Below are 24234 nucleotides of genomic sequence, written 5' to 3' on the forward strand. Positions count from 1 at the left end.
CACTGCACCGTATTTTGATTTGATCAAGGCCAAATATTTTGGAAGGAAGCACAACCGATAAATTTGACACTATTAATTAGCTTGTATTCATTTTATCGATCCCGAAATTATAAAAGGCAATGTTCGCTTCGACGTGTTTTGAACTCAGAACGTAAAAGATCTAAATACGCTAGGTATTTTTTTCAAACGAATCTGCTAACCAAATGATTACTATATACTACTAGCGTAAAATTTATTAAAATAAATGGCAACAAATTAAATCACCATCAATTTTAATCTCGATTTGAGGGATAAAAATTAATATAATTTTCGAAATTTGCATAGCAGGAACGACTAATAAACATCTAATTCAATTTTTTACAAAACTTGATGCAGTCCAGATTTATTGATTAGTTTCTCTGCGAGTTGATCAAATATTTGACATTCCTGTAATTCTATTTATGCAGACAAATACATTCCTGAGTTGTTCCGTTACGAAATATAAAATATTACACCTACTTAACATAAAAGATTAGATAACTACTGCCTTGTGACAGAATATATTTATGGTGTGAACTGCGCTGGAACCGTTTCGTATATTTAAGCAGTTTCGTGTTCCGATTATTCTTTTATTTAACTAGGCATAAAAACAGCAGGAAAAGAGGCATCAAAATGACAACCTGTTGCTAAAAGATTCAGAAGATCGTTTCTTTGTCCTGACGTTACACTGCATTCTTTTTTAAAGGAACCGCAATATCAATAGTCTACTTGAGTTTAAATAATTTCTACGGCATACTAATACTACTTTAGATAATAAACTCTACAATAGACCCGAATTTCTATATGAAGGAAGAAAATGATGTCTTGGAAACTCTAACTGATTTCAATTAATCCAGACTAGTGTACTCAAATACACAAATTTCCCAAAGGAAAGAATTCGTAGGAAGGGCGGATTTAATTCAGACTGAATACGTAGCCCACACTATTATCTCAAAGCAATGCCTAAACATTTAGACTTTAAACTAATTCTCTCCAGGTATAAGTTAATAGGAAGTGAATATACAGCTGTAGGCAACAAGCAGTGGTTATGACATTATTTATGATATTCTGTTTCGAACTACGTATGTAAACTGAAGTTGAAGACTTAATCCGATATAGAAGCAGCAATATATTATAACATACGAATCCACTTCATTAAATTCTATGCTGTCTTCTATCCGTCTACATGGTTAATTTAGCAAAGATTCGGAGTGGAATGTTTTACGGGACCTGAGTGAAAAAAATTCTTAGCAAAAGTTTCATTACACACACGCTCACACACAAACACACATGCATATATAGATAAATAAATAGATAGGTAGACCGGCAGACAGACAGATACATACATATATACATACATACATACATACATAGGTAGACAGACACACAGGCAGGGAGACAGACTGACAGGCAGACAGACAAATAGATCGTTTATCTTTTACTTTTTCCAGTCATTAGACTGCGGCCATGCTGGGGCATTGCTTTGAAGAATTTTTACTCGAATGAATCGACCCTAATACATGTTTTTAAATGTCTGGTACTTATTCTATCGATTCTCTGGCCGAATCGCTAAGTTACGAGAACGTAAACACACAAACACTGGTTGTCAAACAAGTGGTGGGGGACAAACACACACACACAAACACAGACACACACACACACTCACACACAAATACACACACACACACATAGCTTCTTTCAGTTTCCCTCTATCAAATCCACTCACAAGACTTTCGTCGGTCCGAGGCTACAGTAGAAGACACTTGCTCAAGGTGCCACGCAGTGGGACTGAACCAGGAACCATGCGGTTCGGAAGCAAGCTTCTTACCCCCACAGCCACGCCGGTGCCTATGGATAGATAGATAGATAGATAGATAGATAGATAGATAGATAGATAGATAGATAGATAGATAGGTTTCTTTATTAGCCACACAGGGCTCAACACAGAGGGGACAAAATACAAATGTAGAGTTTTTCTTTCTTTTCGAGGGGGGCGAAAACAAAGTAGAAAAAAAAAACAAAAGTGGGGACAACGATGAAAAGAAACATCGCAAAACGTTTGGGGTATTTACAAAAAATACGAAATAATACAGAAAATTCCCAATAAATGGGGAGGTTATCCGTGGAAAGAAAAACCTACGAAAAGACCACGGTAACCTCGGTCCTTAGTGTCACAGTTTGTTAAATAAAATTTCCTTTATTTATGCAAGAAACGTAAGTAACTCTCTGTTTACAAAATTTTAAAACGTTTTATAGAATCATGGTCAAGGTGGCTTCGTCATTTATACGTGCCATTCTTGCTACATGTATCTATCTTTTTTCGAAACATTTGCTGGACAACACTTGCCTCTCTATTCTCACCTTCCTTTTCAAGTGATACTTGAAAAAGTTGATGAGAGATTGACCAGAGAGGAAAGTATTTGTCTCTAATCCTTTCAGACGCGTCCACCAGATGCATTCTTTCGCCATAGCCACAAGTACGATAAATACAGCTCTTCCTTCCCGTTTAAAGGAAGGAGGCGTGACGATATTGACGATAGACTCGGTTGATAAACCGACTCGTCCCACACGCGACAGCAGTCGTTCGACATAAGCCCACAGCTCCGAAATGGTTGGACACTGCACGAGTGCGTGCAGAACGGTTTCATCGCTCTGACCGCATCTCGGGCAGGTCGGCCCCGCATTTCGCGAGCCGTGTCTATAGAGCTTATCCCGAACGGGTAGCGCCTCTCGGTAACACTGCCAGGCCAGGGATCTCTGGAAGTTGTCCATAGGTCCCGGCCCGAAAGTCGTCCTGAACAGGCGGGTCAGGTATTCCTCGTCGACGCCCAGGTTCGCCCCGAGATCGTCGTCGTACCTGCCCTCCACTAAACCCCTATAGAATGACTTCGTTGTGATGCAGCCGCTCAAGGTCGACCCGGGGCGGCAAAGTTGTTGCAGAGCAACGCGACACTCACGGTGCCATTCGCCATTCCTCGGCCTCTTTTTGATCCACGACTGCAGCTCGGTCATGGAGACGAGCTGCGGGAAAGCGCGTCGCACAAACGGCGACCACACCTGCTCACCGTCGTCTACGTAGAGCCGGAGATGTCGCAGTCTCAGCGCAAGTCTGCGCATCATCAACCACGGCATGCCCAGCCCTCCTTTTGAGCGGGTGTTGGCAACAAACGGATCGCCTCACCATCGGAACGCTTCCTTTCCACAAAAAGCGGAAGAGGATGCGCTCCATTTCGGTGATGGCGCGATCGGGACAAGGCACGACGGTCAGGCGGTATTCGATGACGGACGCGATGTACGCGTTCGCCACCTCCGCCCGACCTTTTAGGGACAGCTTCCTCTCAGAACATTGCCGGCAGAGAGTGGCCACCCTACTCGTTATCTCGTCCCAGTTCTTCTCCGTTTGCAGGTCCGGACCGAACCAGACTCCGAGCAACTTGACCGGACCGTCCGTCCAGCGTCCCACTACTGAGGCGCTGCCGGACGGTATGGGCTTGCTTCTCCAGGTGCCGAGCAGCAAACCCACCGACTTATCCCAGTTGATTTTCGCTCCCGTCACCGCTTCGTAGTCTTTCAGCGTCTCGCCGACAAGCTCGATGTGCTCGTGGCCAGACGCTATGACGGTGACGTCGTCCGCGTATGCCGACACGCTCGTCCCGCACCCCAGTTCTCGCGGGATGCCCCTCAGCGTCGCCAGCTTCCGCAGTAGTGGCTCGAGAGTCAATACGTACAGGAGCGGCGACAGGGGGAATCCCTGACGAACCGAACGTGCAATGTCGAAGGGTCCCGATAGACGTCCATTGACGCGAACAACCGAACGGATGCCTGTGTACAAGGCAGCCATCCAGCCGCAGAAAACGGGACCGAAGCCGGCCGCTTCGAGGACGGCCTCCAAGTATCGATGGTCTACCCTATCGAAAGCTTTCGATTGATCCAAATTGATCAGGGCCCCACCCATGCCAGGTTCCTTAACTACCCTCTCTATGATGTAGCGCATCAGATGGAGGTTGTCATGGATGCTCCGGCCCGGCACGGCGCACGTCTGCTCCGTGCCGACCAGTTTCTCGATGACAAGCGCCAACCGCTTGGCTAACACCTTGGCCAAAATTTTCATGTCTGCATTGAGCAGAGTGATGGGCCTAAAGTTATCTATGGCGTCCCCCTTGTTTGGATCTTTCTTCAGCAGCGTTACCGCTCCTCGGCTCACAAAACCGGGAATGCTCCCGTTCTGCTGCTAGTTGCAGTACACGGCCGCCAAGACGTCTCCAAACAGGTCTGGCATACAGTTGTAAAGCTCGTAGGGCAGACCATCCAAACCCGGAGATTTGTCCGTCGAGCAACTCGCCATCGCGTCCCTCACCTCCTCCGTCGTGATGCCCCTTTGCAGCACTCCTCCTCTCTTGCCGAGAGTCGGGGCAAGCTGTGCAGGTAGGCACTAAAGTCCACCCTGCCTTCTCGCTCGCCACTCCTCCCGAACAGTCGGGCAAAATGCCGCTGAAACGCCTCGCACATCTTGCTCGGCTCGAGCAATTCGCGCCCCTGTTCGTCTACCAGAGACCGGATAGTGGCTCTGTTACCCCGCTGCGCCTCCGCTACCCGGGCCTCTCTTGCGGCTCCAACACCTTCATTCCTCAGAGCACGCATCCTTGCCCTGACAGCACACCCTTCGTGTTTAGCATTGAAGTGTTGGTCGAGGGCCAACCTCGCCGCTAAAACGTCGGATGCGATGCCACTTCGCAATGCCTCTTCTAACGTTATCACTAGCTCCCCCTCTACTCTGTTCCTCTCTACAGCTAGTGCCCTGCTATACCTTATTGCTTCCGCCCTTACTGCTATCTTGAGGGCAAACCACCATTTGTTGTTGATGATGGCTCGCGTCAAAGCCCTCTTTACTAACGTGCTAATTCGGTCTCTGAAAACCTGTCTCGACGGGAAAGACGCGTTTAGTTTCCAGTAACCGGGACCCTGCCTATGTGCCTTATCTAAGTCTAGCGTACACGTCACAAGTTTGTGATCTGTGTAGCTGACTATGTGGAACTGTAGACATCCTAAACTATCTCTATCTCTTGTCCTGCACACTATCCTATCTAGATACGACCTCGACGACCCTATGCGGTTGCTCCAAGTCCACGTTGGCACATTTGGGTGGTCGAGTCGGTACCTGTCAGACAACTGGAAGCGTCTGAGCAGGTCTATGAGGCCTTTGCATCCCCTTCTAGTTTTGTCACTCCCCACGTAGTCTAGATGCGTGTCCAAGGTAGCATTCCAATCCCCCACTAAAAGTAAGGGACGAGACGTTCCCAGGAATACTTCTAGACGTCGAAAGAAGTCCGACCGACCTGTTAAAGGAGGCACATAAACTGCCAGTAACCGAAAAGTGCCTCAATCGCTGCCGTCCACATCTAGGACAACCAGTCTACCCTCCGGGTCCGTAAATATCGTCTTTACTTGGAGATCCAGACTCTTGCGAAAAAGAACCGCCGTGCCACTACCGCCCATCCTCGGCAGACAGGGAGAAAAATAAATGTTAAACTGTCCGCCAAACATGGACTTTAGGGCCCGCGGCTCATGAAGTCTGGTCTCACTAATAGCTACGATATCCAAATTGTGTGACTTGATGTCATTTAAGAGGTACCCTTGTTTCCAAGGCGACCCCAAGCCACGCACATTCACACAACCAATCTTCACCATGATTCTATTTATACGTGTGCTTTAAAGCACAAAACAAAAGAACAGGGTGTTACTTACCGTTAGAAAGATTTGTTTCCTCCTTGGATTTTTCACCAAGGAGGCTATTGTACAATTTCTTGCACAAATATTTCTGGAATCCCCCTACCGAGTTGGGGTAGAGGGATTTTATTGTGTTGTGTAATGCTGGTGTTACATGAATAATTTTAATGTGTTTTGGCGGTGTTGTACGTGGGTGGTTGTTGGTTTTGATATCGTTATTTGTGATGTTTGTTTTAGAGTTGATGTAATTCATCAACTCTGTGTTTGTACTGTCTATTGCTGTTAGCATTGTTTTTTTTATATTACTATTGGTGTTAGTAGTATTTTCGGGCGATGTGAATCTCCCTGCTTTGTTTGTGTTTGCATTTTGTTTTGTTTTCTTCTTACTGCGCTTCCTCTTTCCTTTCGTAGCTATTTTCCACTCCTCCCCACTCTCTTCATCGGATGATGGGAGTTCTGAGGAGTCAGAAAGAGGTAACGGCAAATTTTGTGCGTCTGTGTGTGTTTCTGTGAGTGTTTGTGTTGCTGTTTTTATTGATGTTGGCTGCTTGTTATTTGTGTGTGGTGTATGTGATATGAGGAGGGAAAGGCAATCTTGGAATTTTCTGTTTTTTTTTTCTTCTGTTTTTGCAGTTTCTGTTGTCTTTTCTGTTGTGGTTATTGCTGATATTTCTGTTGTTGTTTTTTGTGTTGCTGGTGGTATTGGTAGTAAGGTTTTTCTGTTGGGGGTATTTGGTAGTTGCTTCTGTTGTTGTTGTTGTTGTTGTTGTTGTTGTTGTTGTTGTTGTTGTTGTTGTTTAGCGGCCAGAGGGCAGTCCTTTTTCAGATGTGCTTCGCTGTTGCATAGGTAACAGCGAGGTCGCCTGCCCTCTACCACCACATACAGCTTGTGGTCCTCTGCCAATCTAATGTTTGGAGGAATTTTCTGTGAAGCCTCCTCCGTGATGTGGAGAAGGATATCCAGATTTTTCCCTCCCCAGTTCTTTTCCCTCCTCCATTTCCAGGCATACGGCCGATATCAGCCATTGGGTGTCCACCTCCGATGGCACATTTTTTATTATAACTTTGGTCACTCTCTGTCCTAGATAACTCAGTATCATCACCAAGTCATCTGTGCGGAGAGAGAGTGTCGAACATTGTTTAGCTAAATTTTCATCCAGAAATCTCACCTGCACCGTCCCAAATTTTCTTCCCCAGGTGACATGATTTTGATAAGGCCAAATTTTTCTAAGACAAACTTCAATTTTATCTGTGCTAACATTTTCTACACGTCTGGTTTTTGTGTTTACCAGTTTATAAATGATGCACTTTTTGTTTTTCATTTCTATAATATCTTTTGGTATGTTTATTCTGACATCATCTCCTTCTTTCGTAAGAAGGGATTTTGTGTCTTTTATTTGTTTTTGTGTGAATGTCACTATTGTTCTTTTTTCCTTTAGAGCATTTGCGAAATTTATTTTTGTTGTGCTGGCGGACATGTTCTTCTGAATATTTTTGTTTATGTTCGTGTATGTACTGCCTGGTTCAAAGGTGGTGGTAGTGGCAGCAGAGTTTGTTGAACAGGTGGTGGTGTCGGTGCTGACGGCCGATAAATTTGCGTCCTTGTTGTTGCTGTTGTTGTTGTTGTCGTTGTTGCTGTTGTTGTTGTTGTTGTTGTCGTTGTTGTTGGTGGTGGTGATGATGGCGTCAGCAGCAATGGTGCTTACGTCAGAGACATTTGTGACGGTTTTTCTGCATGGTTTTGTAACCTTGGTTACAGTTTTGTTTTTGTTGTTGGTGTTGGTGGTGGTGGTGAGAGGGCTGTTAGTAGCTGTAATCGCCGTCTTTGTGACGTTTACAGCAACTGCGTTCCTGTCACTGTGTGAGCACGCGCTACTCTGTTCTTTTTTCTCTTCTGGCATCTGAAGCCTCGGGAAATGCTCATCAAAAGAACAAGATAAGCGTTCCAAAATTATGTTTCTCGACATTTTTCAAATGTCGAGAAGGAAATTTTTGTATTTTGCTAGGGGCGAAACTGCCCCTGGGGGCCAATTCCTGCCTCTGAAAATACACAGAAATGAATCCTAGGTGCTTCGCAACAAAAATATTTAAAAATTCCAACAAAATGTGGACAATAAAAGGTCAAATAAACGTTTACCTCTGCAGCCGATGTGACAGCACGTCCGTCAGATAGATAGATAGATAGATAGATAGATAGATAGATAGATAGATAGATAGATAGATAGATAGATAGATAGATAGATAGATAGATAGATAGATAGGCAGACAGACAGACAGACAGACGGACGGACGGACGGACGGACGGACGGACGGACGGACAGACAGACAGATAGATAGATAGATAGATAGATAGATAGATAGATAGATAGATAGATAGATAGATAGATAGATAGATAACACGCTCTTTTTAAATCCACAGCTCTGCGAGGCAGCTACTCTTCAGCTATGTACACTTTTGTTTGATATGAAAATAAAGATCACGAATAGTGTGTTAAGATTTATTAAAACCTTACCCATATAGAATAATGTAACAGAATATTTTCAGTAGATAATGTGTTTGATTTTGCTGTATGATTAAGGGTACACTGCTTGTTACATGCTTATTTTGTCGTTCCATAAATTTTCAATGACTTATAAGTCATTGAAAATTTATGGAACGACATTGTCACAGTAGATAGGTAAGAAAAAGAAACCAGTGTTTTCTCGCAGAGAGCTGCATACAGCCTCTTTCTTGTGTATTCACTTGTAAACGCAAAGATAAAAATAGGTAACATCTCGATGTAGAAGAAGTGGTAAGTATATAATAAAGAAAATAATTTTTTAAAAGATGTTCTTTCTTAAGGCTACAACTTCAATACTACTAGTATGGACTTCATAGTAACTCAAGAATCAAACGCTTCAGACAAACTACAATTTCAAAAGATATTATGTATGTCATGGCTCTCTCTATATTCCGAAACAATTTTATATTTTATAAAATATTCGTGGAAATTCTATTGGCGCTGCTAGTAATTTATGAAAAAAATGTAATTGAAAACGGACAATCGATGTAGCTGTTTTACTTTCAGGCATTTTTTGTGAAATTTCAATTTATTTCATTTGCAAAGGAATACTTAGACTATGTCACTTTCAACTGAATGAAAAGACATTTTTTCAATGACTTTTGTCAGAAGAGTTACTATACCTACTTTCGACTGAATTGGAATATGATATATTGAAAATAATATTAAAGCTATGGTTATTTAGGATGACTTGTTTCTGTTTTATAGACATGAGATGTAGATTTTTCTTGTGAAATATATAATCCAAAGTTATATCGAATTTTGATGTCCAATTTTCATTTAAAACAAATTTATCTGATATACGTAACTTCCGAAAACATTACTTTCACAAAGAAGATGAGAAATATGTTTATGCAATATTCATATAATTTTCAACTGATTCAAGAATGTAAGTGAATTGAAACGTCACATCTACGATTCAAAATGTAAGTGAAATATTCAGTACGGCAGCCATTATATCACATCTTTGAATACTGAAAAATAGGAAAGCGAATGACAACTCTCAATATATTTGCATTTGTATACTTTGCAAATGATAAGACTAGGCAATAGATAAATGTCCAGATATTTCAAAACGCCATCTCTCTTATATTGCTAATAAGGTTATTATTCATTGGCTTCAGACATAGACTTAACGAAAACAAGGTTTGCTCACGGGCATTTCTTTTCAATCTTCTTAATCAGCTAACTATCTTGTAAAGAACGTTACATCATACTTCTTTCTATACTCCAAATATGACAAAGCTTCTAACATGTTTCAACATTTCTGTTATAATTTCTTGAAGCGTATTTTAATTACAATGACACACTTTTTCAAAATCAATGAAACTCTAATTTGTTAATCGAATCAACAATGAGGTTTGCCTTAAGAAACAAATCTGCACAAAGTAGATTTTCTATTGAATCTTGACAATCTAAGTTTGGAGATATTTTCCCAATCAACGGCATACATGAACGGTCTTATAACTGTTATTATATGATTTATAATTAGTTATTCTAACCCCCAGAATTCCAAGTTCCCATCCTGTTTTAGGAATTGCAATACTTCCCCCAAAAAAACATTAAATTCTTTAAAACCTTGTCTGCTTATCAATAAATCAAAACTTTTATGGTAAGCTAATTCATCGGTATAACCAGCAACAATGTTGTTCTTGTTAACTTTCCGGTCAACACGAATTAAAATATATGAATTAAGATACTTCTGCGTTAACCATACTGCCTTAGCTTCGTCAAATATAGTATAACTACGACGACATCAATCAACTTGTCCTAATTTCTTTAAGTTTGTAAGAAACATTTTGAAGGCGAATTTGTTGCTACTACTCTCAGGCAAGAGATTGCATAAGAACTGTAACTGACTAGTGTATCAATACTTTATTATTCTGATGTGCATATATTCCCAGGGAATTCAAATTAAGATGTGGTTGGCTTTGCTAGTTTGATATACGCAAGATACAGAAATTTTAAATATCCATCATCACAGTCAGGATTTCTCATTTATTTTCTCTTCAAACATGTCTACTGCACAAATATTTTCCAAACATTATGAAATGCCTATATTCATAGACTTTGGACAGCAACTGTTGCATTTCCAATTATGTAACCGAGCACTTAAAACTGATTACTTTAAACAACATATTTTAGAGAATCGATTACGATAACTTTATCGATATATATTCTGTATGTGTGTGTGCAGGTACGTACTACATGCATGCATGTATGTATGCATATATGTAAGTATACATGTTTATATAAGCACATACGTGTGTGTGTGTGTGTGTGTGTGTGTGTGTGTGTGTGTGTGTGTGTGTGTGTGTGTGTGTGTGTGTGTGTGCATGAATGTTTGTGTGTGGTATGCATAAAGCACGGCCGACGTTGTTATAGCAAAAAATGCGTATGTTTATTCAGACTCATCAGATGACTTAAGTATCAGACGCTGTGCAAATGTGTGAATATACATTAGATTTGACATAAATGAAATAGTAAGGGGAAGGGCGTGCAATGAGTAAAGTAGGATGTGAGATGATAATATAGAAAGTTGGAGGGAAGGGGAAACGTAAGAAGAGAGTAGAATGCTGGAAGTATAGTTTGCCGGTGGGGTGACGAATATTAGGGAGATAAAGGGCTGGGTGATAGAGATGTAACTCTCCTGATACAAAATGGCCTCTAAGGAAACAACAACAATAATAATAATAATAATAATAATAAATGCCCGGATGCAGTACCAGGCAGTGGCTCTCATGGCTTCTGGTATCAATTGATTGGAAGTGTTATCATGTACATTGTTTGTCTTGGTATAAAAAATGGGCTACAGCAAATATTCTGCTTAATACCACAGATTTGCTTGTCAGTTGTTTGACCTTAACCAGTTGAGCATGTCCCTTGGTGGTTGACGATATGTGCATCTCTGCTCATGAGCAGAAGTAGTGAATCATGTGAAGTCACATGAAAATCGAAATACCCAGGTTGGTAATAATCTTGAACACCAGCCGCTTCTTACAACTTGTGTCATATGTCACAAAACTTGTAAGATGATATCTGGACTTAAAAGACATGTGTTAGTTCACAAAACGTTCCTTCAGAATCAGATTCCAATGGGCAAAGATGTAGAAGAACTTTGAATAATATCTATCACTTGTGTTTTAAGCTCTGTCGGTCAGAAGCTGGTCTTAAAACTCATCTGAAGGGTCGTCAATGGAATGATTTTGCTGTGTGATGGGGTGTGGTGAGTGTGTTGATGGGTCGGCTGACATCTATCAAGATGAAGCAAGCATCATGTATGTATATATGTATATATGTATATATATATGTATGTATGTATGTATGCATGCATGCATGCATGTAGGTAGGTATGTAGCTAGGTAAGTAGGTAGGCAGGTAGCTAGGTAAGTAGGTAGGCAGGTAGGTAGGTAGGTAGGTAGGTAGGTAGGTAAGTAGGTAGGCACAAAGGATTATTTTTTAAATATTAAGATAACGGAGTTATAACTATATATGAACAAAATGTATATCTTGTCTCAGGGTGAAAGAAATTACCGAGATCAAACCAGGGGGCTTTCGGCATATTGAAATTGTGAAGGAACCAACCAATCTCGTCTTTTACTCAAAGTTCCATCAGTCCGTTTCTTCCGTAAGTACTTGAAGCTGCTACTGTTATGAATGTTTGAGCTAAAAATAGAAAATCTAAAAAAGCCCGTGATCACCGTCGCTGAACGTAATGAAGATAGTGGTACTATTTTGATGACTGGACATTAATAACTAAAGTATCAGTACAGCGTGGGTTAGGAGTGACTGTACGACGTTCTATTCATGCGTCTGATAAACATATTAAGTCTTGCTGTAAAAACAGTTTACGTGTTTAATCCCACAAATTCCTGCAATTTCGAACATGTTTATTTTGGCTTCGGTTTTATTCAAAGACTCATTCCAACTAATTATTAATATATGCCTGTGTATTTGTGTGTTCATGTAATATTGCTAAATTTGCATTAGACATGTGTGTATGTGTGTGTGTATATATGTATGAAAATAGTATTAAAACATCATTTTCATGTTAATTTTATGAATTTCGTATTGTTTATCCCCTTTCCTGAGTACTTATATTTATATCTTGAAATACTAATATGTTGACATTTACTGGAGAAATATTAAACTTGTCTGCTGAGTGATTAAGTCTGCATACTGCAGAAAATATCTCAGTAGACTTATCTTGATGAGTGAATGTTAACTTACCAATATTTATCAAATAGTAATGTATTATTGTCGGTCTACAATGCTGACAACAGTTGATATCACAATCCGAAAGACTAGCCAATGAAATAGTTCTTATGTAGTTACACAACTGGATAGAAATATCAACCAATTTTCTTTCAACACTTCACTGTCGTCTTTAAAATGATATTTGATAATGTGGTAGGGAGTATACGATGTCGGAAAGAAAAGACGATATGGTAATGGCCGGAATGCCTTTAATCATAGTTGACCTATGATTAAACTCAGTGCTAATCCAATAAAACTGGCTTGAAGGATCCTTTTTAACATTGCAGAGATTTATATTATATACTATTATATTGGACTAGTGACCTCATTCTTTTTCGGTTCTTTAAGTCATAGCGTTTGGCTTTCTTCATGTGCCCGTCATATTCTTTAACGCTCTCGGAATTTTGAACCGAAGCCTGTATTAAATTCACGGTGTTATATACTTCTAAGTTCGCTGTAAATATCAGGGGTATTCTTCTATTAGTTATTCTGCTGTTTATGATGCGGCCTGTTATTTCGGCTTCAACCAACGTTAAAATAAATTAACTGACACATGCATTGAATTAAACCACTAATTAAGCCCACTAATTAAACCACTTCACCTAACACTTGACATTAAGACAATTTAACAAGAAAAATAAATGTTTTCAAGATACATCTTTTTATATTTGGTGCGTAGCACTCTGGTTACGAATGCTTGTCTCACCGTCATAATATCGTAGATGCGGTTCGTGGACCTGGCAGTGCGCTGTTTTCTTGCGAAAGCACTTCATTGCATATTACACCAGTCCACTAAGCTGAAATGAGTACCAGCCCAGGACTGATGCATCCCTATTTCCCGCCAATTGTCACATGCTAATTCTTCTACTGGTTAAGGGCGAGATGTCCGAGAGGGTGTCTATATCTGCGCATACCTGCATAGCTATCTAAAACAACTGGCAAAAGCATGGTACACGCTGCCAAGTCATACTTGATTACGAGTGACGGCTATGGAGTTTTAAATCTGTCTTGATTAAAAGCTTCCATATGATGTTTATCTCTATCCAAGGCTTGTTAAAGAGATTATGAAATCCCAGTATATGCGCTGATTCTTTCAGTTGCCTTCCCTCCTAATATTGTTTACTATCCATTATCTTAGCTTTGTTCTATAAGCGCTGCTAACTTCTCTTTTCTTTCCATTAAGGATCAGCCTTAACTGATTTATATAAACTTTATGATTCAATCATTATTTACATTCCATGTACTAACAACTAGCTTCATTGCTTTCGAGGTCGCTTTATGATAACGATGTATAAGATTATTTTAAGCAAGATGTCAAGTGAGGAATAAATAGGATTGTATACTGTTCTTGTTCTAAAAGTTGTAGATCATATACCAAGTGAAACTTTTAATGATGTGCATCAAATCTATTCATACACGACTTCTAAGAAGATTTGTAACCGATAAAAATTTTTAAATTATTTATGTGAAGATTTAAAACGTTTAAAATCTCTCGGTATTTCAAACAATAAATCAAACAGTAATTGTCTTACTTACATATTTTATATTTATAAATAGCTGAAGTATTGGTTAATAGTTAAGGTCTTTTTTTTTATTGATCTCAAGACTACAGATATAAAAAATATCAATATCCATATATTATCCTAAAGCATCAAGTAATAGTAGCAATATGAAGCAGATGCAACCGAAATCAGTATATAGTCGCAGATTCATGTTACCTTTGGCTTTGCAGCACATACGAATCAACTCTTATTTAAGCTCTAATTAGAATTGTAGTTTAGAATTTTAAAGTTTACAATTTTAAATTTCTTTTAAACCGATTTACATGATTTCATATAATCAAATATTTAAGTGAATGTTTGAAGTAGGTGTTTATTGTTGTCAAATATTCTTTCTTTGTTGCAAGATTTAAAAGAAATATATAGGTATATACATTATATTGTAAATGTCTGAAATCGTACTCTTTATGTACATATTCTAGTTTCTAAAATATTTAACCATCATTTTCTCAAACTTGTATTGCTTTAAATATGGCATAAAACCTCAGAAAACCTATTTTACGCAAGTAATTTGTCACACAAAAGGAGAATTTGTGATAAAAATTCTATTCAAATCAGTCTGAATCAGCAGTCCCCTCTAGGAGGACAAAACAATTCTTTATCATTTGTATTCTCAAATAGCTCACTCTAGATATGTGTTTATATAATGACGAGAAATGATTACACTGGTATTTGCCTGCCGGCTAATGTAATATTAACTGATACACTAGTTTTTCTCTTTAGATAATGATAAGAAATGAATTCACAAAAAACTACAGACAATAAGTATTGGTAAGAATAATTTACGAAAAAGGAATTGGAAACAATGTTTAAGTCATATCTCTCCACTTCATAGTCACACAACTTGCGTAAGATTTGCAAACTATATCAATAATCCATAGCGAAATAAATATTTAGCCTATTTATTTCAAAACAATATCCAAGACATTCAGTTTAAAGCGTCTTTGTATTCATCGGTTGTCAGCAAGTAATACATTGTTAACTAGTAATACATAAATAGACACCGGTATGTGAAGCATCAAGAGACCGGGGAGACCCTCTCTAATCACCCATTCTACAAAAGTTTGCAACCAGAATTCCATCATATCATACACTACTATCTTAAAATTATAAACAAAAACAAAGAAAAGACACATCGAATAAAATAGTTCAATATATACCGCCTAAAGTATAGACGGAATGTTCATGACTGAAATACCTTCCATCAAAGAATAGTTACACATTCAGAGCTGATCTAGTTAAATTTATGGCAACAATTTTAAGAAAACCAATGCATTTATTCGATTCAACAAAAGCGCATTCACTTGGTTGTTTGACTAGCTAGAAATAGCAACCAAATCATTTTCAAGCCATATCTTGCCGTCTAAAATACTACACTTTGAATAATGTTGTCCTGTGTACGCTATGTCTGAAAAAGATGCGATAGTCGTAGATGGAATGACTTTGGTCATAAGTATGCTCATTCAAGACTGACTGGGAGCTAAACAATAACAACATCAACTTTAGTAAAAGACAGATCTATCAAAATATAATAGACAGAGATTTGTATAAAGTGAAGCATAACTATCCATATCTCTTTAACTGACCGTGGATCTTTACTGTTTCATTCGCAATGTCCGATTTTTTGTCACATTTTCTTCACTAATGTGATTTAGCATTCTAATTACGAAAATTACATTTAGTTTTGATACAGTCATAATAAAAAAAAAACAGTTATAATCATATAAACTGTGACGGCTGGTACATCGATAATAGAGCGTTTCGATTGGCTCAAGTCTCAACATTTGAAGTTTTGTAACTTTTATTATTACAATGTATCAAAAATGAATGATACTTCGTAATTAGCATGCGAAACTAAATGTATCGAACATTTGAACTAAATCAAACACTACGAATGAAACGACAAAGATTGTAAACAATTACCCGCATTACATGCTACTTTATATGTTAATTTATATATTTTATTTTTCATGACATTTTCTAGCATAGACATAAATCCTGAAATTCGGAAGAAGGGGTCAGCCGACCCCAATACTTCACTGGCAGTTTATTTTATCATCCTCAAAAATACGAAAGGTAAAAGTTTTCTTTAGATAGATTTGAACTCTGAATGTAAAGAGCTGGACCAAAGCATTTTATGACAATCTAACGATTCTACCAAACTACCGCTTGTTTGTCAATTTCAGACTTAAAGCGGAGGATAAATGAGATTGTGTGATGTCAGTATTGTCAAACTTATTTGGATTATATCTTAGGAAATAAATCTGTACAACCAAGTATAAATATGAAGCTTCTGTCAGAACTAGGCGAGTCAGCAAGTGGACTACGTGACGAAATTTGTTTTTCAAATGTATAAGTAACTGAAAGCTTTTTCTTTTTTATTCTTTGGTTACCGTTTAACAGTAATGATATGAAGCTTCTAAAATTAAACGCTGAGGTTATGTTTCAACCAATAAATCACATAGTAATCTATCTTGTTCACACAACTCCTGTGGCAAGATTGATTGTTATATATTTAATTTTTTTCGTATCTTAAGGTGTGTGTGTGTGTATGTGTGTGTGTGTGTGTGTGTGTGTGTGTGTGTGTGTGTGTGTGTGTGTGTGTGTGTGTGTGTGTGTGTGTGTGTGTGTGACTCTGCTCTGTGTCTCATTTCAGTAAATGAACACGATGCAAAAACTAAGTTGAAGAGTTTATAGACCTTACTGGGCGAAGTCGGCAGACCTTGTCGAAAAATACCAAGTCATCAATAGTAGATACAAGTAAGAAAATGAAACAGTATAAATTATGCAAGAATATAGAATGATTTCCTACATATAAAATATTCTCTTTTTATATATCATTTGTTCTATTTACCAACTTGAAACACAAACACTGACACACACACACACACGCACACACACACACACACACACACACACACACACACACACACACACACACACACACACAACAGAAACACATACACGCATAATAATCCCCATAATGAACTCGACATAAAACAGTTGAATACAAATTCTCGTATGAAAAGAAACGCATAACAGAAAATATTTTTTGAGATGAAAACAATGTAGAAATTCAACAATAATGATAAACAACAGAAAAATGTAAAGGAACAGCGTGAGTGTAAAAATAATAGGCGGTAACATATGGTCCGAACAAAACTTTAATCACTATGTTCATTGCTACGAAGCAATTTATATAATTAACAAATGTTTATTGTTTTCAATAATTAGCGTTTTGTTCAATGAGAGATATTTTGTATAGATTTCAAGACCAGCAAAGATAACTGCAACAATAAAATACCTTGCCACAAGCAATGTAACCAGCGCAAACAATATGTTACACAGGGACCTGTAATTTGAAATCTTAAGCTTTTTTTTTTCTTAATTATATGATTCCTCAAACTGAAATGTTTTAATTAATTTGTCTGCTAAGCGCTTATTTTTATTGTGTGGTATCCTTTCTAAGATTATTATCTTTGTTGAAGATTTGATTGTGATAAGAATATGGACATGCTATTGTATATAATGTGAACTAAACCCAAGTCTTCATATGAAGAAATCGAAGTCTGAAATATCTGGCAATCATTACTATATTTAACTCATGTTTTTCTATTTTATTTTCACGTACTTAATGATTAGGGTTATATTTTTTCTTAGAAGTTTAGATTTGTAATCGACATCCTTAATCAATATTGTTATAACTAATGCACCCAGTTTTATTCAAGCAAAATATGTTTTCTTCAAGTACAATATCTTGATAGTTTACGCGTTTAAAGTCTCATTGTAGTTATTATCATTAGCAGCTAGTAATAAGTTGGTGAGAATCATATGAAGCCTCGAGAAACTTGTTCGAAAAAGTATAATCTTAGTAAAAAGCACCCAAATTTCCCTTGAATCATACTCTACAGTCTTATAATAAGAAAAGAAAAGAGGTTCAAACATTAGATAACATGGTCCTAGAGACACAGTTTGAAGTAAGCGTGAGACATCTTTTGCATGACTGTTTCTGATTCATTGAGAGCTTACCTCTGGATAAACAACAATAACAACAAGGTCAACAAATTCCAGCAAGGAAATTCGTGCCCTTTCGTTTAAATCAGAAAGATAGATGCCACTGAGCCTCTAGAAATAATAGTCAAATGTCCTTCAATTCATATCTTACTATCATATATTTAAAAAAAAAGGGAAGGAAAATTTGGATAATGTATTTCTTGATATACCATATCTGAAAATAAGAGTTGGTGATCACGGTTAGAATGCTTTTGAGCATAGTTTTGACGCGGGCCTAAACAACAACAAAGAAAGCAAAATCAAAGAAAGGGGCCAAAGAATGTCTTTTATGATCGCTACTACAGTTGTTAGTGCAGTAGCTTTATCTCTTCAACTAAATTCTTGCTATCTTTTAAAATGGGGAATTTGTGCTTAATTTCTAAGTCAGTCAATAACAAAATATTATGGCCACAACTGGAAATGCTAATCAAATACTACGGCGCCATATCTTAGGTGGCTGAAGTAGAAATATTCGAGGACATTGTCAATAAATGTTATGTAGAATGTCATTTAATAACTGAACTACCCAAGAATCAGTAAACATATATGAATTACACTTATATAGAAATTTCAACAACGTTAAATGATTCCACTCAATAGTATTGATACATTTTCCTATTCTAAAACTGTAATATTTCTTTTCGGTGAATAAATATACACTAAGAAAGTGGCAATCTAACGATGCTTGTTTTAATTTAACTTGTTCTTTTTTTTTTTTAATAAATATTGATATTGACCATAAAAGCATATGCATACTCTTTTCGCTGAAGACATTTTATTCTAAATATCTCTGGCCAGCTCACTGTAGGTACAGGTTCTGCACCGTATAGGAATTTCGATTGTAGCTAATAAACACCTTTAGGCCCGCGTCAAACCTATGTTCAAAAGATAACTTATAGCAACATTTAGCTGTTGGCCAAACACCTCTGCTCATTCAGATGCAAACTGACAGAAAAAAATATATAAAAGTTAATAGACATGATAAAAGCCGGAGCAAAGTAGATTCTTCGAGATCATCCGATATCAGGAATTTACTGATTTGATATCAGCGGCAGTCAAATATGGTAGGACTTCGATTGAACAAGGTGGGGAATTCTATTATAAAGAGAAGACTGTTTAATATATGTTTTTGCAGTTATTTTCGTACGCTTGTCATTCAATTTGATAATCTAGTCATTCAAAGTCGCGAAAAAAATTAGCGCCATGAAGTTAGTCATTCAAATTCGTTTTTCGATCATTCAATTTCGCACTTCGGTCAAAGAATTTAGCATTTACATCAGTTTTAGCTTTTTTAAACTCTGTTTTTCGGGTTTTTCTGAGGAGGTTGGTTTTATTTTATTTTTTTTCTCGATGTTGCCCATCCCTCCTCCTCGTTGCTGCTTATTGATGCCTTGCTACTGCTTTCTCCAGTTCGCTGCTCTCGGGCGTTGTGGTTTCCTTTACCAGTACAAGTTCCTTCTTCTGCTTGTTCTCCTCTTGAGAGGGTTGCACTCTGCTCTGATGTGAGCTTCCGGCCTTCCACCATCACTAGCAGTCGGCTTTCCCCCACGTACAACACCTCAGGAATTTCCTCTAAGGTCAGAGTCTCGGCTTGTATCGTCATTCTTACGCTTTGCCCCTGCCAGTTTTTTTTCTCAGTCGCCACTGCTTCTATCAGTGTTATTTACTCTTCTAGGTCCAACATTACAGCTGTCACCAAACACTCTGCATCCACCTCCGGTGGCACATTATTGATCCTTATTCCGGATGTTCTCCTCCCCATATAAATGGGCCGGAGAATCACCTCTTCGGTTCTTAAAGGATTCACCGAATGGAGCCTTGCCTTTTCTGCAGACTTCATCCGACTTCTACAGTCACGAACCTCTTATCTCTTGTGAGGTAAGTAATGTCTCTCCCTATCAGCTGGATACAAAACTAATTCCTCCTCGTGCGGGGGAATTAACAACAAATTGCTTTTCAAAAAGCAATAACAGTTTTTCCAACAATAAAGACAACAAATAACTATAACAGTAGCAATCAAACTCACCTTCAAATAACACACAGCCAAGGTAATCCAGCCACCAAAAAACACAATGTTGCAATGAAAAAGACTTGGATCTTTTATTACCCACAAGAAGCCACAGAGAGGGGACAATACAAAACATGTGAGGACAAAAAGAAAGGGGAAATATCGAAAAACGTATATCAAGTTGAGATGAAAAATGAAAAATTGCAAAATGTAATGATGCTTTTCAGCCCCACCTCCAAGCCGCTTCATTTATACTTTACTTTTACCTGAGTTCCAGCAAAAATGTCAGTTTTGTATTCTGTTAGAAGGTCTATGTAACCTATGTAGTCTAGTAGCTCACTTATATCCATTTTCATCTTCCAGTATTTAAATCCATCTTTGTATTCCATTATTATTGATAATTGCTCCTGGGTCACCAGCAAGCAACTATACCACTCATGTATATTGGTATATGTTTTTGAACCCACTGTAACTGTCTTCCCAAGAGCTCAATTCTTCGATGAGTTCCTCATTTGACTTGTCAGACAGCAGTACATAATTACTTTTTCCTCGGCCAGGGGAGGGGAAGTTTGGGGGTTCTTGTGTGTATGTGCTCTTCTTTGTGTTGGAGGGAAGTGGGGAGGTTTGATGTCTGTAGGGAGAAGATGTGGCAATGAAATATTTTTAAAAAGCTTACCATTTTAATCCTGGCAGAGTACAACATTTGCAGAAGAGAAAATGGAAGAATGAATCTTTAAATCAAATATTTCTTATTTCAAAAATAGAATTTTAAGTTTTATTTCAATTTAAATAACAAAGTTTTGATTAAATCATTTCACTCGTTTCTAGATCAAATACAAGTTCATTAGCATCAGATGCAATACACAGCCGGAAATTACCATGCATTCATTTCGTTCTTTCCATGTCGAGATGAAAATGGCAGACTTCGATTTAACTCTTGCAAAATATCCAGTAAGGAATTAAGTAAATTGCAGATATAAAGTCTGGCGAATAATGCTTTCAAATGAGTATGCTTTTATCTAATTTGCATGCAACCACTTCATAATAAAACCTAAAGTACTAGCCTATTTCTTCCAACCTGACTTGAAACATCTTTTTACCTAACATGTTCTAATTCCGTGTTTATAAATGAACGAAGGATAACTACTAAAGACATGGCCATCTGAAATTCTCGGTAACCTGATTACTACTAGGAATTATTGATATGAATAGGCCTGCATACATACTTTCATTATCACATTTTTTGGAAACCTCATTGGAACACAGAATATGAATATTTGTTTTAATTAGTAGGTTGTCTTATTATTATAGATAAATATCTACCGGAACTATTTGAGCTGATGTATTCTTCTTCTAATGCTTTTAATTTCAAAGTCAATTTAGACCAAATCATCATATATGGAAAATTACGTAATTGAAACCGGGAATATACTGTCACATTTACAATAACGGTTGAAAAATTAAGATCTTTGTATAGATTTTAATACATCTTAGGATTTTAAAATCAATAAATGTTCTTCAAAACCAACAAATTTACCTCTCCAAACGTTTAGGAAAATTTTGGATGTGTTCACGACAAAAATTCTAAATAGAAACTTGAAAATAAGAATTAATATGGCGAAGAAATTAACTTGTATCTTAAAACATACAACCCAATCTTAAATTCTAGTTCTACGTTAAATAATGATAACTGTTTAAAGCTACTTAGTTATATTTCTCTGGTTTCTATGTGCATTTAGATTGATTCCTAGAGCATTTCTAAACCCGTTATCTACGTACATTCATCTGAATAAAAGATATGTTGTAAACAGCTGCTAAATCTCCCTTAAATCACAACATACCGTCTTAAAAAAAGAAAGAAGGGTACGAGTAAAATGTAGTCTCTGATGTACAATGGTACTGGATAACCACGACTGGAACTCCTATAACTGAAGGACTATCCAATCAGGGCCGAATGAGACTAAATCACAACTATAACAACAAACAAATAAATTCACATATCTTTATAAAAGTTTGAAAACAAATTAGAGTGTAATCTTGAGTAAAATTCATTTATGCTGTCAAAAGATATTGCGTCTTGGGAATAATGTACTTTCTGTGTTTACGATATTGTTGATGATACTGTAGTGGGTTTGATAACAAATTTCATATAGTTAAAGAGAGACGATTACACCTTGCAACTGGTTTCAATATATTTTTAGATTTCGGCGTTCATGACGTATTAGATTCTCCTATAAAATTTGCACAACTCGTGTGTTGAGATCAAGTATAAACCCATTTCAATTATTTCTTTTGTACCCTACAGCAGAAAAGCAGTAATTGTGTTTTAAATAAAAATAGGTGGCACTTGTAGGATACAAAAGAGAATATTTAAAATGTATTTTAATCGATTTATCAAAATTTTAGAATTCTGTAAATATGTTGATATTAGTTACGCAAAGTAAATAAGAAAACATTTTTGAATATTTTTATATTTGTTTTCTCCTTAGGCGCACGAGTGGCTGTGTGGTAAGTAGCTTGCTTACCAACCACATGGTTCCGAGTTCAGTCCCACTACGTGGCACCTTGGGCAAGTGTCTTCTACTATAGCCTCGGGCTGACCAAAGCCTTGTGAGTAGATTTGGTAGACGGAAACTGAAAGAAGCCCGTCGTATATATGTATATATATATATATATATATATATATATATATATATGTGTGTGTGTGTGTGTGTGTGTGTGTGTGTGTGTGTGTGTGTTTGTGTGTCTGTGTTTGTCCCCCCACCATCGCTTGACAACCGATGCTGGTGTGTTCACGTCCCCGTAACTTAGCGGTTCGACAAAAAAGAGAACGATAGAATAAGTACTAGACTTACAAAAAGAATAAGTCCTGGGGGCGAATTTCTCTACTAAAGGCAGTGCTCCAGCATGGCCGCAGTCAAATGACTGAAACAAGTAAAGAGTAAAGAGTTAGAAATGCAGTCGAATGCACTACACAGCCATATTGATTTAGGTAAATTCGAACTCTGTTCCATAATATAACGGAGCAAGATATTAAAGCATAATTTATTAGAATTTATTGATTCAGTGTTATCTTTTGATGGTGTTGTTTGCATAAAGTCAGCTGGGACTGAGTAAGAACTGACTTTGAAAACTTTCCAGCCGTTATCAACCTATTATTTTTTTCCAGCATTGTACAATATTGAATGCCTCTTGGCTCATAATTTTTCATGTCTAGTAAGTCGAGCGACAAAAGTTGTGCAGTGACGTTATTACTTTTAGTACTATGACGTGGATTAGGGGAAACAATAGAGTGACAGACAAAATGCCTTGTGATATTTAGTATTGCCCGCTTACATTCTCAGCTTACACTCCACTGTCAAATTTCATCAGTCTTCGGCTAAAAAGTCAATTTCAGAACTTAGGTGTAATGATCCACATAATTTGCACGGTATGTGAAGTGCAGCGTGAACAAAGCTAATCAATATTTATTCACAAATAAGCATTATGAGAAGCCTCTGATAAATTTAAGCTATTATTTTGCCTTTTGTGATTTTCGTTGTGAAACATTAAATTTCTTATTTCCTTCGACTCATAAGAAGTTACAACTCCAAAGACAGATGGAACTCATAGTCAGGCAATTTTGATAGGACAATCGGAAGATAGACACAGTTGAACGTCTTAGTGAATTTAAGAACAACAGCATTGATTTTACCAAATCTCTCTAAAGTTAAAACCCACATGCTTTAAATATTTTCAATGACAATTCAGCTCTAATGACGAGATCACGGCAATTAAATGCGATTAATCTTAGAAACAGTCTGTGCAATGATAAATAAGGTGGCAAATAAAATTTCTACAAGAATTATTAAGAAACAACAGTAGATAGGAATATTTCAAAGACAATATCATTTGTAAACCGACATCATATTTTCACAATAAATTTTGAGCATATAAAGGCAAAAACATGATTGTGCGTGTTAATATTTTACATTTTTAAACATAGGCGTAGGAGTGGCTGTGTGGTAAGTAGCTTGCTTACCAACCACATGGTCCCGGGTTCAGTCCTACT

This window comes from Octopus bimaculoides, chromosome 2, assembly GCF_046866305.1.
Source record: "Octopus bimaculoides isolate indiv1 chromosome 2, ASM4686630v1, whole genome shotgun sequence".
Lineage (NCBI taxonomy): Eukaryota > Metazoa > Mollusca > Cephalopoda > Octopoda > Octopodidae > Octopus > Octopus bimaculoides.